General features: G+C 43.2%; 1 pseudogene; it reads right to left on the bottom strand.

The window, feature by feature from the left end:
* Nucleotides 1-13,615: 13,615 nt before the first annotated feature.
* Nucleotides 13,616-14,739, bottom strand: LOC125403966 (fructose-bisphosphate aldolase A pseudogene; annotated as a pseudogene).
* Between the last annotated feature and the right edge of the window lie 794 nt (nucleotides 14,740-15,533).

The following is a 15,533-nucleotide window of genomic DNA, read 5'->3' on the forward strand; positions in this document are numbered from 1 at the left end:
CTGTAGAGATGGCCCAACTGTTAAGAGCTATTCTTCCAGTGGGCCAGGGTTCTCTTCCCAACACCCATATCAGACAACTCACAATTATCTGTAGTTCCAGCTCCAGAGCCACTTCGCTGACACTCTCAATGGGGCATGCCATGTGTGATGATATGGGTCTGGTCTTCCAGTATCCCCATGCTTATGTTAAATGTGAAATGGCTCTCTAGTACATGCCCCACCCAGAGACACCTCAGTTTCCCTTCTGCTCCCTTCTCTTCCCTTAAATAGTAAGTGAGCTCTGGTTTCCTACCCATAAAGGTCAACTATTGGTCTCTGATCTCCACAGGAACACCAAGGCACATGTATGCCTCTTTCCACAGGAGGGTACGTGTGCACACACATACACATGAACACACACACAAGTAACTGTAATAAAATATTTTAAGCTGTATACAAACAATGGATACTGAAGATAAATAAAATCAAAAAATATGCTTCATCGTAAAGTGAGATAAAGAAAGAGATGTCTACTTATATCTGGAAATAATATTCATCTAGATATCCCAGCTTTTGGGGAAGAATCTTTGCCTGTCTCAATCAGGACTGCGAGGACCTTCACATTTGACTACTTGTTGATGCTTTGCTGTGGGGAACTTTATCAAAATCAGCAGAAGCACCCCAGAGAAGTTCCATGAAGGTCAAGAAGGGCCCTACGTCTGTGGTGTCTGCAGAATCCTGGCCCCCTTCAGATCCTGCCTCTGACGAGCTTATAGGCCAAACACCAGCTTGATGAGAACTAATGCCCAATGCCTATTTTCTAGACGGCAAAACAGTCTCCAGAATGATCAGATGTATTTGGAAGGTGAGGTTGTTTCAGAGTTTTCAACCTCGTCTTCTAACCTGCACGTGGGGATGCACCTGTACTTCTTCTCACCTGCATGTGGGGATGCACCCGTACTTCTTTTCACCTGCACGTGGGGATGCACCTGTATTTCTTCTCACCTGCCCATGGGGATGCACCTGTACTTCTTTTCACCTGCATGTGGGGATGCACCCGTACTTCTTTTCACCTGCACGTGGGGATGCACCTATATTTCTTCTCACCTGCACGTGGGGATGCACCTGTACTTTTTTCACCTGCACGTGGGGATGTACCCGTACTTCTTCTCACCTGCACGTGGGGATGCAACTGTACTTCTTTTCACCTGCATGTGGGGATGCACCTGTACTTCTTTTCACCTGCATGTGGGGATGCACCCGTACTTCTTTTCACCTGCACGTGGGGATGCACCTCTACTTCTTCTCACCTGCACGTGGGGATGCACCTCTACTTCTTCTCACCTGCACGTGGGGATGTACCTGTACTTTCCCCCAGGACCATTGAACTCAGTTTTCGGATTCCCCTTCACTCACACATGCCTTCACAGCATGGACTCTGACAGTGGTGCATTGTGTCCTTGGCTGGTGAGCAGAGTGTTGTCACGTCAAATAGATCTATGCTTCCTTTAGAAACAGTTAAAGCCCTTTCTGCGAATGGTATCCCGCCAACAGCTGTCTTCCCCGGCAAAGCTACAGGATCACTTTCAGGATCTCCAGACAGCATGCCTCTATGCCTCCTTTCTTCTGCTGGGATAGCCAGATAACACTTAAGGGACACAAAGATTCCCTCCCGGGCTACATTACCTAGAGATGAATAAAGCTCAATACATTATTGTAAACACAGAGATGTTCTGATTTTGACAGTGGGAGGGCTTCAAAGTGAAGAAGCGGGAGGGATCACGTGATGGTAAAACGAGAGGGTTGGCTGCAGTGAATGGAGAATCTATCTCTAGAAACTCACACAGCCTTGTGTGGGAGCGGGATGCCCTCGTGGACACAAAAGACTTGCTCCTGGAGTCTCCTCAGATCGCAAGACAAAGATCATGGCTATCAGGCCTCTCTCTGGCATAATACACCTGGCCCACTTCATATCCAGGAAAGCCAAAACGGGTTTGAAGATCAGTTTATTGTGGGTCTGTATTTATTACCCCCGGAGCTTGTGGATCTGCTTGCTAGACCTCAAATACTGTTGGGCTTCTCCTCCTGCCACAGCTGCTCTATTGAGTTTCATCCTTTCATTTCTTGCTCTGATGTGGGTTGACTGACCTAGATACCTGCCCATGATCTTCAGACAGATCCTTAGTAGGTATGCTAAGGCTGTGATGGACATCTGCAATCCTAGCCCTTGGAAGGTTAATGTAGGAGGCTAACTACAAACTTGAGCCTAACTTGTCTACAAATTGTACCATCCAGCTATAACCCCATAGCAAGACCCTGACTCAACAGCTCCTCCCTAAATGGAGATTATAACTGTGACCCACACCACCATTCCTCCATCCTGTCCACATTCAGCTCCCTTCCTCTTCCTTACTGTATGTTTAGCTACATCCCTGATTCCATTCCTGAGTCTCAGTCATTCTGAACATTTTCCATCACCTGTACTTAATTTTCAGTGCTAAAGACTGACCCCAGGGCCCCATGCACACTAGAAAAGCACTCTTCTACTGAGTTATCTCTCTAGGTCCTTCACTAATATATTTATCAAACCATAAAAACATATAATAGCCTCTGTTGAGATAAGAACACCACCATAATGATATTTTCTGTTAATTCACAAGCACAATTTTTCCTGTTTATTCCCCAGAACTGTCAACGAGGGAATCAATGAATTTGGAATCCACAGTAGAGCATCATTCTGGTACTCAGGACGTAAAGACAACCAGTGACAACCGCGTTCGTGCAGTTTAGCAATCAAGTAGGAAAGAATGAAAGCCGAAGAAAGCATAGGACATGCAAAGCACTTGTCCCGAGACTGGATGACCTATGAGAGACCAGCTGGGGTTCCCTATTCCCTTTGATCCCCGCCTTTCCATTGGCCTCAGGAATGTGAAGGGAGAAATCTAGCATGCCATGCTTGACACGTTCATGTATGCAAGCTGTGCTGGTCAGGGTTCTGTTGAAGAGTGATGTGGAAGGGTCTTCTATCTATTGTTATTTTCATTGGTTAATGAAGAGACTGCCTTGGCCCTCTGATAAGACAGAAAATTAGGTAGGCGGAGTAAACAGAACAGAATGCTGGGAAGAGAGCAATGAGGCAGACACCATGGAGCCAGCCACCAAGTCAGACATGCTGAATCTTTCCCAGTAAGCCACACCTCGTGGTGCTATACAGATTATTAGAAATGGGTTAATCAAGATGTGAGAGTTAGCCAATGACTAGCTCTCTAGAGATAATGGGCCAGTCAGTATTTAAATAAATACAACTTATGTGTTATTATTTCTGGGGCTAAGCTAGCCATGAGGGAGCTGGGCAGGATGAAAAGCAGGCTTGCCCGCAGCTCCCTCACTACAGAAGAGAATATCTGAGAGATGTCTATGGATTTAAAAGGAGTTTATTGGACTGGTTTATACAATATTGCCTGGGTAGTCCACCAATGACTTGCTCACTGCAGAGAGCGAGAACCTGGTCGTTTTTCCACCAATGAGGCTAAATGCCTCATCAGCGGCAACCTTGCACTAAGACCTGGAGGATTCCGAGAGTCATCAGCCGTCAGTTCACGTGGGAGACACCAAGAAGCTGATTTTGATAGCAGCAAAGGACTGGAGCCATAGTGATGGCAACAATGAAAGAGAAAACATTGTCCCCAAGATGACAATGTGATATGGCCTCCTTTCATCTGCGATGATGCTACAAGATGCCTGGCAGGTACCATTTTAGAGTGGGTCTTACCTCTTCCGGCAGCCTAACCAGGAGAATCGTTCATACCCTGCCCAGAAAGCTTGTATCTTAACTGACTACAGACCTAGTTAAAATGACAACAAAGTCAACCAGAGGATTGCCAAGGTGGAAAGGGTAGCCACTGTGATCCTGGGGGCAGTGCCTGGAAAGATGGGGAGCTTGCCTGCAGGAGGATCATGCATCACCCAAATCGAGAGTGCTCTCAATCACAAAGAGATAGCTAATGAATGCCACACACGCTCCCCCTCACTGCCATGCAGCACCCACACCAGGGGCCTAAGGCAACAAATCCCCATGTTAAACAGTAGGTGGTCCCAAACAAAGTGTTTCTCTTCATACACTAATTGCCCCCGGCACTTTGTTCTGATGGGAAAAGCTGACTAAGATGTGAACGAACTGAAACAGCAAACAAAGGGTTCATTTCTGTCTTTCAAAAAACATTTGTGGGCAAAAAAAATGCGACCTCCTTTCCGATCTGTGCTCACAGAACCAAATGTCCTAAGCCTCACAGCATTAACAGAAAATGTTCTCCAAGCATAGATTGGAGTCATTTTTGAAGCTGATTTATTTTATTTACCCTTTGACTATCTCATAACAATGTATCACTTGGGTAGCATGAATTCTAGTTGGTCTTAATAACAAGAATCAGAGTCAGACATAGGGGTTCATGCTGCAGATTAGAGAAGCAGAGAGGCCAGTCACAAGAGAGTTATTTTTTCCCTCTGCCAATGCTCACACTGAAGGGGTGTTCTTGTCCTCCTCTGATTGCATCTCTGGACTCCATCTGTCTCTACCAAACCTCAGACTTATTAGCTCCTGTCTCCTCCTGCCTTATACTCCTCTCTCTGCCCAGCCGTATAACTCCTGTCTCCACCTCCTTAGTTCTGGGATTAAAGGTGTATGGTCCCAAGTGCTGGGATCACCTTTTGCTGTGGAATTCTGTTCTTGTACACTGTAAACATTTGTCACTCATATTGGTTTAATAAAGTGCTGTTTGACCAGTGGCTATCTGGAAGGATAGGCAGTGCAACCAGACTAGGAGAATTCTGGGAAGAGGCAAGGCAGAGACACAGTTGCAAGCCAGATGCAAGAGGAAGCAAGATGAGAATGACTTACTGAGAAAAGGTACCACACCACATGGCTAACCATAGACAAGAATTATGGGCTAATTTTAGTTGTAAGAACAGTTAGTAATAATCCTGAGCAATAGGCCAATTGGTTTATAATTAATGAAAGGTTCTGTGTGTTTTGGGGGACTAGGCTGTGGGACCAGGTGGGACAGGAATTTTTGTCTACAACCTTTGTGTGAGCTCTGTTTCTCTTTTAGACAGAGTCACTCTTGTGGATGCCAGGGTGGCCTTGAACTAACAGAGATCCCTCTGCCTCTGTCTCCCAAGTCCTGGGATTAGAGGTGCATGCCATCACTACCTGGCATCTAGTATCTTAGCTTTATACTATGATCTTCAGGTAAGCTTTATATGTCAAAACATAAGCAAAGCATCACTACACATACCCAATCACATCTTTCCCATCCCACAACTGTCAGGTCACTCCTCCATCCCTCCTCCTCCCATTTTTATATCCCATTCCTTTTTACAGAACACTGAGTCCAAATAATGCTGACCACATATGCATACACACATATGGAAGGGTGTGGCAGATCATGATCATTTTAAAGCTTCTATTGATAGGTTTGGGATTGAAGTGAATTGGTGAAGCTGAAACAGGTAAGTTCTCAAGGGACCAACATGAGTGAAAAGCTGACTCTGCCATTGGGTCTGAAGTTGTAATTCTCTAAATGTTAAATGGCCGTAGCATCCTCATTTCACTCCAGAAACCACCTAGAGGGAGGCAGCTGCCATGTGTGGTAGAAAGTGATAGATTGTAAAAGTCATGTGGAGGGTGCAGGGAGGGGGTATCGGTATGGCATGGCTCAGAGGCAGTGAGAAACAGAGCCAACACTCTTCACGAGAACAGCGATACACGGCTAGCGATGACAGGTTCCATCTTGGAAGCACCACTGTGTCAGACTGATCAAACGCCTGTCACATCATCTGGAATCTTCTCCACATGCCTCGGAGTTGCTCTTAGGATAATGCTTTATCTGTGGATTCATGGACGTGAAAACTGGCACAGGGTGGGAATCTAAGAGATGAGGTCAGCAAAAGTCTGCCTTCATCTAACCGGGCACTGAAACAAAACACCACAGCCTGGGGACCTTGAGCCATGACATCCAGGCCCTCATTTCTCTGGGTAGCAGAGGTCCAAGGACCAAGTATCAGAAGGAGCAGGTCACATCTCTGTCTCTTCCAATAGCCAGAATTCTCTATGTATTAGTACCCCTCTCTGTGGGGTCAAGTTTCGTCCTTCGATAAGGACAACTGTCTTTCTGAATCAAGACTCAACACAATGGCTTTTTAAAGGTCCTGTGTCTAGATATAGCTGCACACTCTTTGGTTGTAGGGTTTAGGGCTTCAGCGCATGGATTTTTCTGGGAATATAGTTCGAGCCAGCACAGAGCTCAAACCGAAAGTGAGTTTTCTGCTGAAAATATGGCTCACATGTTTTCACCATGGAGTCTGGCTCCAACTGCTACCGGCAGGAATGCAGCCCCATGTTTCATAATTAGCAAGTTTCCAGGTTACTGTCTATCAGTATATTGCAGGAGAGAAGCAGTCCATACTTCAGCGCGAAGCAGAATATTACCATAATTAAACATTCTCCCTCTGAAAACCACACAGCCTGTTAGTTCAAAATGTGCTGGGGCTGAGATAGATCGGGAGAGTGTTTGCTGCACAAACATGGGGACCTGGGTTCAGATCCACATTTACCTTTAAGGCCAGGTGCAAAGGCGTACCTCTCTAATTCCAGCTCCAGGGAGGTAGGGAGACAGGTAGATAGATCTCCTAACACCCTCTTAGCAAACATTACATTGCCATAAGCAACCATTCAGAGTAGAGCTTGGAAAGTATAAACTACCTGTAGATACCCAGATATATGTGGAACATTTAACAAAAAGAGAGGCCATAAATTTAAAAGAGAGCAAAGAGGAGTGTATGAGAGAATTTAGAGGAAGAAATAAGTGATATAGTTATGCTATAATCTCAAAAATAAAAGAATTAGATTATTTTAGATTTATGTATAACACACTATATTAAGTTAATATTTTATGTGAGTTTAATATTAATCCAAGCAATGATAAAAAAAATCACAATATCTCTAAGAGCAAATAGGACTAGCTCAAAAGTTGGAGAAGAGTCTTTGAATTAAGTAAACCTAAACCCTTAAATTTGACTGATGTAAAATTCAGGCTGAACTACCAAAGAGAAGCATTTGGAGCCCAAATCTTAGAGCTGTGTCCTCTTTTCAATATACAGACCAATACATTTCTGCTTTTCCTCATGGAAACCTGAGGGACAGAGTCTTTCATTCTCCATGGGCCTCTGGGGATGGCATCTTTTCTCTTTGTGGCCCTCTCAGAACCAATCACATAGCATTAAGACATGCGAAACAAGAGACTCGGATGACCTGAATACTCTGGTAAAGGATATTCTAAAAATCACTGTATGTATAATGGTATTTAAGTTTAGCATCATATGCCTGGATGAAAATGAAAGGGAGTATGTCTCCTGGTCAACACCTTCTCAGAATTTCAGCCAAGACCACAGGGCCCAGAATATCTTGACTGCATTCAGTTCAGTCACATAATAACAAGCTCTTCGTCGTTGTCATGACAACTACCCCATCCTTTCCACTTGAAGCAGACTTTTCTATTCAGAGGGAAATGTTTACTTGATGTCTATTGGGAAGCTGTAATTTTTTTGAGCCATGTAGCTAAAAGGGAAATGAATTAGATTCTACCACACCTTTACTAAAATGTGTGAGTCCATGCTAACATAAAACTCTTTATTGGAGCTCACCTCTCATGGTAGCTAAACACTTCCCTTCCAAAGGTTTTAATTCTCCCTATGCAGTTAGAGATTCACTTCAAGTTGGCATGATTCACGGTGTTAGCCTTGTCCACAGTTCTTGCAAGAATAAGTATACTGATATCTTCTAATTAAGTATCTATAGTTCTATAAAGAATGAGCATTTATGATTCCAGTGAAGGGCTCCATAGCTAGCTTATCCAGAAATGGCAATCTGTTCCTTGTCTCTGAAGTCCTACCAAGACTAGGTGTATATCACTGAGAGAGATCCCCTTCTTGCCGATAGACTTAGTTGGTACGCCTTTTTGTTAGTTTTAAATGTCAACATGCTACAACCTAGATTCATTTATGATACTCAATTGGGAAAATGCCTAGATCAGGCTGGCCTGTGAGCCTTCCAAGAATGATTGTCCTGATTTTAATTTCTGTAGGAAGACCCATCCACAGTGGCTGGCACCATTCCTAGGTAGATGGGACATAGCGGATCTGAGCTCTTTGAGACAAGGGAGAACTGGATGGAAGTAAGCTAGCAAGCAAACCCTGTGACTGCATGCCTTTTTCTATGTTCTTGACTATGAATGTAACCTGATTAGCTAATGAAGGCTCAGACTTGACTTCCTTACAATGACAGACTAGAAACTGGGATTATGTGCAGGATAAACCCTCCCTCACTTCTATTTCTTTTTATCAGAGTGTTCATCACAACAACCATGCTACAGATTTGCTCCTATACTGGGGGCTCCCAGGGTCCCTTATGTTTGTTCTTATCCAACACCAGTCTCAGTATTTAGTTATTTGCATGCCCTCTCCTGCACTATATTCTCCTGGGAATAACTAAATCTGTGCACAATCAAACACTAATTAAAGAAGGCCTTTCTGATACCTTTCCCAACAAAAGGAAAATGCCAACATGATACCAGAATGGACAATAACAGAGCAGGGTCAAAATGTTCCCATGAAGCAAGTGAAGAACATATCAATTTGTAATTCAATCCATTAAAATGCTCACCAACATGAAGTTAAGAACGGAAATAAAAGATGTAAGGAGTCAAATATAAAATGAGTAATTGTACAGATCATGGGATGTGTAAAAAATTAAAGTAAAATACGAGATCAAATAGACTAACTAGGATTGGGGGATGAACTAGTGGGCAGAAGGGCTCTAGTCCATCCAATGAGAATGTCCCCTGTAGGCTCTGACATTGGAACACTTGGTCGCTGGTTGGTAGAAATGTTTAGAGGAAATGATATAGTCTTGCCGGAGGAAGTACATCATGGGTGTGTGGCATTTGAGACTTTATAGCCTCTCCCCACTTTCTGTTTATGCTCTCTGCTTTATGCTTATAGTTGAGGTGTGATCTCTCAGCTTGCTGCTCCTGCTGCCATGCCTGCTGTTAGCTGCTGTGTTGCTGTGGGGGAATGCTCTTGTACACTGCAAAGATTTGTCACTCATATTAGTTTAATTAAATGCTGATTGGTCAGTAGCCAGGCAGGAAGCACATGTGGGATGACCAGACTAAGGGAATTCTGGGAAGAGGAAAGGCAAAGAGTCAGTCATCAGTCAGATGCAAAGGAAGCAAGATGAGACTGCCTTACTGAGAAAAGGTACCAAGCAGTGTGGCTAAACATAGACAAGAACTATGGATTAATTTAAGTTGTAAGAGTTAGTTAATAAGAAGCCCGAGCTAATAGGCCAAACAGTTTATAATTAATAAAAGCCTCTGTGTGTTTCTTTGGGACTGAATGGTTGCAGGACCAGGCAGAGCACAAACTTCCATCTACAAAGGGTGCCTAAAGGTTTGGCAAGAATTTCCACAAAAAGCCTGAGAAAGCTTAAATAAAAGGATTCTAGACAGATAGGAACAGAGTCAAGTGTAGCTTTTTAGTAGCTGTCTTTACTCCAGTAGGCTCTGTTTTCTGGCAGCAAGCAGAGATATGCATCCTTTAAGAAAGGCTTCCTGACTCAGTGTTAGCAGCAAAAACTGTGTGGTTCTGTTAAGAGGCCCTGCTACCAAACACTTAAATGATGTTTATGAGAAGCTGTAATCATGCTTCTGGGTTGGTGGCATGAACCTAGTAATCCTGCAGAGTTTTAGCAACAAAAAAATGGCTCCTGCCAATGGTTCCACCATTAGGTTAGACTCTCAAGAGGCCAAAGAATGGCAGAGCCAGCCACAGAAGCTGCCACTTTAATCCTAGTCATAATATTTAGCAGATCAAAGACTCATGTAATCAGAAAAAGAAAGAGATATACAGTAAAGACGGATTCAGATGAAAAAAATCTAATGTGTTTACTGTGTGTTGAAAAATATATGAAGGCTTGGTAGAGAAAAAATAGAGTAAGAAAAAAGCCACCTAAAGATGGAAAATACACAGAAAGTTTGGATACTATATGTTATTGTGTTGTCTTTGAACTGTTTGACTACTAAGGAGGGAGTAAAAGACATTTGATTATAAATATTGCCGGATTAATCTGACCTATATATTTTGAAAATGCCTTGACTTCAAAATTTAAGTCAAAAGATATGTTACTTTGGAGGAGACGATTTGTTTTTGTTTCCACAGGAAACGAGAGGCTGTGGGTTCATTCTGGGTTAAGGAAAATAAGGTTTGATCAAGGAATACCCCCTCAAAAATCTTCAGTGGGAATGGATGGCCCAGGTGATCCAACATTTTAGAGCATCTCTGTTGCAGTTTCCTCTGAATTCTACATCTAGGACAGCCTCAAGACTTCTGGGTGAGATGATCCAATTTCACAGAATATTCCAGGAAGGACTTTACCACAATCCTAAATTTTCCTTGGGTGCTCATAAAATTATCAGCACCCTGAATCAGTAGGAAATAGCCGGGAAAACTATACCCACGTTCCCAGAAATGAATTATGGATGTTTGTCTTTGTTTAGAGTGTTGGTTACAAGTTGCTATGGATAATGGTCAGGAAAAAAGCTAACAAAGAAGATTAGATTCAGAGTTCTTGTTTTGAAAAGAAAAAAAGGGAAAATGCCATGGGATAATGCTCTTGTACACTATAAAGATTTGTCATTCATATTAGTTTAATAAAGCACTGATTGGCCAGTAGCCAGGCAGAAAGTATAGGCAGTACAACCAGACTAAGAAAATTCTGGAAAAGAAAAGGTAAAGAATAAATAACCAGCTAGAAACAGAGAAAGCAAGATAAGAATGCCTTACTGAGAAAAGGTACCAAGTCATGTGGTTAAACATAGACAAGAACTATGGATTAATTGAAGTTATAAGAGCTAGTTAATAATAAGCCTGAGCCAACAGATAAAAAGTTTATAGTTAATAGAAGATTCTGTGTGATTCTTTGGAACTTAACAGCTGTGAGACAAGGTGGGAAAGAAACTTCCATCTCTTCTCTGCCTCCCTGACCATAACGGACTCTTACCCTCTGGAATCAAAACTTTCTTAAGATGCTTTTGACCACAGTATTTTATCAGTGTAGTACAGTAACTGTACAAGGACTTAATGTATGAGTGTGAGTTGAGTTTGAATCCTCATAACTCATCTTAAATTTGGTGTGGGAGTGTACATCTGTGATCTCAGTGGTCCACAAGACAGCAAGCAGAAGTTTAGGCCAGTCATCCTGGTATACTTGGTAGCAAGCAACAAAGAGATGTTAGTCAGAGAAGAAATGAAGTGTAGTCTCTTGAGTCTTTTCTTCTTCCTTAGTGATAGTGCCTGTTGCTGCCACTGTGATCCTACACTGACATTAGCATTCCCATGTTAATTTAATATTATTAATTTTCCAGGGACCTCTAGACATTCAGATTAAAAGTTCTGAGGCACCCAGTGCATAGACTGAAGAGCAACTCACTCACAACAAATTCAGCCCAGTATGTAGGCAGCCATTGCTGGACTCCTGGTCCCTATCATGCAAGTCAATTAACAAAGTCCTCTTTGATGATGTGTACACATTCGTTTGGCTTTGTGCCTCTAGAAAATTCACCTAATACAAACACTGTGTGCTCACTGATGAAAAGACAGCTCAAAGACTCAGAATACATGAATTTGAATTTGAAAGGAAATAAAAGCCAGTAAGAGGGCATTGCTGTCTCCCTCTGAAAATGCAGCTCAAACTCTTGTACCCATCACTGTTAGAATTTGCTCCTTTAAGGAAGATGGAGACAGTTAAACCTATAGCTTCCAATCTGAACACACCTTTCCATTTCAAAGTGATAGGACCTAGGTTACTTGATGACTGATACCGTGTGAGCAACAGTAGACTGAGGCTAAACCATCAATACCGTGATTTGATTAAAATATCCAACATGTCAATGTTTGTCACATTTCTACCCAATCTCCTTTAAGCTGTCTGATGTTTACACAAATGTGCCTTGATACAGATCTGTGGGAGGTGGTGTCAGAAATAATGCCTAACAACTTGAGCATCTGGGACTAATGAGCTATCAGCAAACACTTGGCTTATGCATGGCCAATCTGTTTCTAAATACTTCGAGGGCTGACTGTATCAATAGAGATAGACTGCGATGGAAAACATTCACTGTCATTCCTACAACACCCTTGGATGCTCAGGTCAGGAGGCAGGGAGGCCAGAGCAGTAAGGGTGGATATAAAAGAGAGAGCTACAACCTACTGCCAGAGTTCATAGAGAGGAGTTAAAAAAAAGCAGGTGTGCAAGAGCTGAGCATACTCTGTCCCTCCTTCTTCTCCTGTTCTTGCTTACAATATTCGAGGTTCATTATCACACCCATATGCTCTTCCTCAAAGAACTTATGCTATAGTAGCATGATTAATCTTACATGACTGCTTTAAACATATGACCAAACCACGTGGTAAATGATATTTAGACACAGTTTTTAGGGTGCTCAAGAGGCAAGAGACTAAATCATAAAATTAATTCAGTTATAAGAAAATTCCTGTAATTAAAAATATATGCACTTGTATTTTAAAAACATACACAACAAAATGACATGCAAGAAATACATTTAAATATTTACGAGTGTACAATAGATAGAAAGACACTGTGATTACTAAAAAGGGCAATTGCAAAATAAAAGGAGTATTGTACAAATGAATCGGGTTACTATACCAGAAACTGAAGAGGATCAGAGATTGAAAACAGAAGAAGATGAGGAGGAGGGGGAGGATGTCCTAAATTATTTTCTGTTATTGAGACAAAGCACCATTCCCAATTCAACCTTTAAAAGAAAGGCTTTAATTGGGCTTACAGTTTCAGAGGTTAGAGTCCAGGAAACCAGAACAAAAGCGTGGCGGCAGGAACAGCTGTGAACCCACTTCTTGACCTGGGGATAATGGGAGGTTTTTTAAATCTCAAAACTTCACCATCCTGCCACCATGCCCCATGACACACTCTCTCCAACAAGGTTACACATCCTAATCCTTGTCAAACAGATGCACCAACTAGAGACCAGCTATTGAAGCACGTGAACCTATGGGGCCATTCTCATCCAAGCCACCACAGGGAAGGAGGTGGTAGGGTAGGGGAAGAGGGAGAGGAGACAAGGAGAAGAGGAGGAGGGGGAGAAGAGAACCAGAAGAAAGAATAAAACACCAAACATCTAAGAAGAGGTCTATAGTCAACATGGATTCAGCAACAATCACTCAGACACAATGGCCTTTTTTTTTCCATCTAGGAGGACCTGAAGGTCTGTCATAAGAAATGGGTCATAGGGTCATAGAGGAAGATGCTGGTAGAAGTCAGGAAGAAATAGACAATGGCTTCCAAAGAAATACACCCCCCCCCTTAAATAGTCGTTTATTGGCAGTAGGCTGGAAGAGATGGCAGAATTAGCATTCACAGACAACACCACACCAGTCACGAGGGCAGCGAGAATGATGGGAAAGCCTGAAAGCCCGCTCTTCAAAAGCAAGTGGGTAGGTGGGGGCCTGGAATGTTGATGGAGCAGCCTTAGATCACCTCTGCTTAGTAGATATGGTTAGAGATGAAGAGAGATTCGCTGACTGTGGCTTCAGACTGACCACTTGGGGTGTACTTTCCTTGACAAGCAAGGCTGTTGGCCAGGGCTCACTTGATGTATTCCTCCTGGGCAGCCTTCAGGGTCTCCTTCTTCCAGCCCCAGGCCTTCAGAGCAGAGGCCTGCAGGGCTCGGCCATAAGAGAAAGTCAAGGCCCATGTCTTCAGCAGTGGGCACTTGTTGATAGCATTGAGGTTGACGGACACCTCTTCCTCACTCTACCCTCCAGACAGAAAAGTGACTCCACTGACCACAGGGGGCACTGTGTGATGCAGTGCTGTGATAGTTGCCATGGCAATCTCCTCATTGAAATATTTCTGGGTACAAGCATGGCCTGGGGTGACCATGTTGAGCTTCAGCAGTGTGCCTTCCAGATAGACATGGTGGTCATTCAGAACCTTGTACACAGTAGCCAGTACCTTCTCAGTTACATACTGACAGCGCTTCAAGTCATGGTCCCCATCAGGGAGGATTTCAGGCTCCACAATGGGTACAATACCATTCTGCTGGCAGACGCTGGCATAATGGGCCAGAACATTGGCATTTTCCATGATGACAAGGGCTGAAGGAGTATGCTTCCCCAATCTCTAACACACAGTGCCATTTAGCAAAGTCAGCTCCATCCTTCTTATACTGGGCACAACATTCTGACAGTCCATCCAGCCCTTGGGTGGTGGTCTCACCATTGGTTCCTGCCAGGGGTACCATGCCTTTACCTACCTTAATGCCAACAACACCGCCCTTGGACTTGATAACTTGGGGAAAGGGACGATCATCATGTGCCTTCTGGTAGAGCGTTTCATGGAAGAGGTTCACACGGTCATCAGCAGTCGACAGCAGCTAGCAGTAGAAGCACCTGTTCTCTTCAATGTTCTCAGTGCCAATGGACTGCCGCCGCTTAGCAATGCTTCCGGTGGACTCATCTGCAGCCAGGATGCCCTTGCCCGGAGCCAAAATTCGGTGAGCGATGTCAGACAGCTCCTTCTTCTGCTCTGGGGTTAGTGCTGGGTATGGGTAGGGCATAGTGCCAGTGGCAGCACGTTCCTGGCGCAGGAGGGGGTGGATCTGCCGGGTATGGTGGTGGGTGAGCGAAATGACGGAAGAGCAAACACAGCTAGTGTCACCAGAACCCTGTCCGCATGAGTTCCAACAGAACGCAGCCTATTCAAAGAAATAATTAAAAATACCACAGTGGTAGGGGAGGGAGTTATTTCTGGTGACACACCCATGAAAATCAAGCAAGTAGAAGGTCTATTCACCCTCTTGCTCTGCCATTGGGTAGGTTACTCTCTATTGCTTTGTACTTCATCAGTTTGAGTGTATTGAGATAACTTGTTGGTGGCCCCAGTGTAGGAAGTCCCTAGGAAACAAGAAGTCTATCTATGGTGGGGGTAGGGAAGTGGCTTAAGACATTCACTATGTAACTGACATTTCTGCTTCTTTACAACTGAATATGGACATCCACCAAAATGATCAATGCTCAAAGGTTTCTGGTTGCAAAACGATAAAAATTAATTTAAAATCAAATGTATTATGAATATGAGGTATTGTGACAGCCCGAATACATGTTCCACAACATTACTATACCTCAGCTTTGGTTTTGAGCACCCAGAATGCACTATGTAGACTCCTCTACCACTTAACACTAATGAACACTGCCTAAAATCCATTGGCTCAGGTCAAAGACTTTATATGTTAAGACCTGTAGTGATTTCATTCTAAGTACAAGACTTTTTTGCGCTTACAGAAACATAAGGTTTAATCATAGAAAAGTAAGACTTCTAGTACTTTCCTACCAATATTCCTAGGCATGTCTTTAGTTTTTCTTGTGCTTAAAATATTTGACTTCATTCAAAATACCATTCA

The sequence above is a fragment of the Myodes glareolus genome, chromosome 6 (genome assembly GCF_982192425.1).
Source record: "Myodes glareolus chromosome 6, mMyoGla1.1, whole genome shotgun sequence".
NCBI classification, from domain to species: Eukaryota; Metazoa; Chordata; class Mammalia; order Rodentia; family Cricetidae; genus Myodes; species Myodes glareolus.